Source organism: Chiloscyllium plagiosum, chromosome 2 (genome assembly GCF_004010195.1).
Source record: "Chiloscyllium plagiosum isolate BGI_BamShark_2017 chromosome 2, ASM401019v2, whole genome shotgun sequence".
In the NCBI taxonomy this organism is placed as follows: domain Eukaryota; kingdom Metazoa; phylum Chordata; class Chondrichthyes; order Orectolobiformes; family Hemiscylliidae; genus Chiloscyllium; species Chiloscyllium plagiosum.
Window position 1 is genome coordinate 142,661,555 of NC_057711.1, and position 2,600 is coordinate 142,664,154.

Genomic DNA, 2,600 nt, shown 5'->3' on the forward strand with positions numbered 1-2,600 from the left:
AAAGGTATCGTCGCAAGGTCTGAAGGCGGAACGTCGCGACCTGGGTGTGGACGCACACCAGCGACTGACCGCCCTCCTCAATATGGAGACTCAGGACCTGCGCAGCGACCCAGTGCACCTTTTTGTCCCAGAAGAAGTCGACCAACATTCTCTGGATATCAGTGACAAAGCCAGGAGGAGGGACCAAAGTGACCAGCCGGAACCACAGCATGGCGGCCACCAGCTGGTTTATGACCAGCACTCGACTCCTGTAAGATAGCACTCGGAGCAGTCCTGTCCAGCGGCCTAGGCGAGCCGAGACTTTGGCCTCCAGCTCCTGCCAGATGGCCGGCCAGGATTCCTCAGCCGGGCCGAGGTAGACCCCCAGGTAGAGGAGATGGGTGGTACTCCAGCTGAACCCCCGTAACTCCTCCGGCAGAGAGTCCACCCGCCACGGGCCGACCAGTAGTCCGGAACATTTGGCCCAGTTCATCCTGGCGGAAGACGCCGCCGAGTACACGGCCTGGCACTCGCGCATCCTCCCCAGGTCAGCCGGGTCGGTGAAAGTGAGGAGCACGTCGTCGGCGTAGGCCGAGAGGACCACCCCCGTGCCCGCGCCGCGCAGAACCAGCCCCGACAACCTCCTCCGCAAGAGGCGCAGGAAAGGCTCCACGCACAGGGAATACAGCTGGCCGGACAGGGGGCAGCCTTGACGCACTCCTCTCCCGAAGCGAAGGCGCGCCGTCGTACTCGTGATCGACCCTGTCGAACGCCTTCTCCTGGTCGAGAGACAGGAAGGCGCTCGGCAGACCAGCCCGTCGACAGAAATGGATCAGGTCCCGGACCAGGTGGATGTTATCGTGTATCCTCCGGCCCGGGACCATGTAGGACTGGTCCGGGTGAATCATGTGGGCCAGCACATGCCAGGCGAGAAGACAACACCCTGGCGAAGATTTTGTAATCCGTGCTGAGGAGGGAGACCGGACGCCAGTTTTTCAAAGAACGAAGGTCCCCCTTCTTTGGCAGCAGGATGATGACCGCCCTGCGCCAAGAAAGGGGCAGCTCTCTGGCATTTAGACACTCCCCCAGAACCTGTGCGTAGTCGCTCCCCAGGACGTCCCAGAACGCCCTGAAGAACTCCACAGTCAGCCCGTCCAGCCCCGGGGACTTGCCCCTCAAGAGCCGGTCGAAGGCGCCGGTCAGCTCCTCTAAAGTGACGGGAGCGTTGAGCCTTCAGGCATCCTCCGGGTTAAGCTGCGGCAGGTCCTCCCACAGAACTCTGCGAGCATCCTCGCTGGACGGATCCGGAGAGAACAGAGCCGTGTAATAGTTCCGGACGTGGGCCCTGATACCCTCGGGATCCGAGACGAGGGACCTGTCATCGGCCAGCAGCACAAGGAGCTGCTGACGGGTGCCACGCCTTTCTTCCAGCGAGTAGAAGAAGGGGGAGCTGCGGTCCAGGTTCTGGAGGAGCTGGATCCGCGACCTCACGTATGCGCCCCGAGCCCCGACAAGCTGCAGGTCCCGGAGCGCCGCCTTCTTCTCTTCGTACACACCGCGCAGGGCCGGGTCCGCGTCGGGCTGACCGAGGCATGACTCCAGGTTGAGCATCTCCCTCTCCAACTCCCCGATCCTGGATTTCCGCCTCTTTGTTGACCCCCCTCGTGTACTCCTGACAGAAGATGCGAACGTGAGCCTTGCCCACGTCCCACCAAAAAAAAAGATAATTTATATGTGTCTCAGGAGACTGAGAGCAATTAATCAGAAGATTTATGAAGCACTGGTGTCCATTAATTATCCATTGATGTCATTCTTAATTCCCAGTCCCGGTGAGTGCAAAGGGAAAAGCATCAACTTTGCATCTCCTTTTAGAATAAAAAAATACATTAATGGCTTGTAGATGTTTATTGTCCATCCCTAGTAGCTCTGTATTACCAAGTTAGATATAAGAACAGAAAATCTGCAAGTGAGAAAGGCCCTCTTCACCCATCTATCCCATATCCCATCTCAGCATTTAATTGATTCTTACATTACTTTATTCTGCAATGGATTACAGGTAATATTCGCTCTGTGTTATATTGTGCGGTAATAAAATTTGCATTTTATTATGCATCTATGTTTCCTTGTCATGCTCTCATTCTTTGAAGTATTATTCTCAATTTACCATCAAAGATGTCAACTTTTCTCAGTCGTTAAAAATCACACAACACCAGGTTATAGTCCAACAGGTTTAATTGGAAGCACTAGCTTTCAGAGCGCTGATCCTTCATCAGGTGGTTCGGGGCGGTACTCCGAAAGCTAGTCCTTCCAATTAAACCTGTTGGACTATAACCTGGTGTTGTATGATTTTTAACTTTGTACACCCCAGTCCAACACCGGCATCTCCAAATCATGACTTCACACCATGATAATCCATCCAACCAGTAACCACTGATTACCCTTCAGCAAATTCCTTACTCACTGGAAAAAATAATCTGGTCAGAAGAATCCTCACCTCCTGAATGTGTACTGAATGATGTTAATGACTCAATGTCTTGATTCTCATGACCACTTTTGATAATAATTTCAATCATTGCATTCAGTTGAATTGAAGTCAGGCAATCAAGAGGTTGTTTCTATGA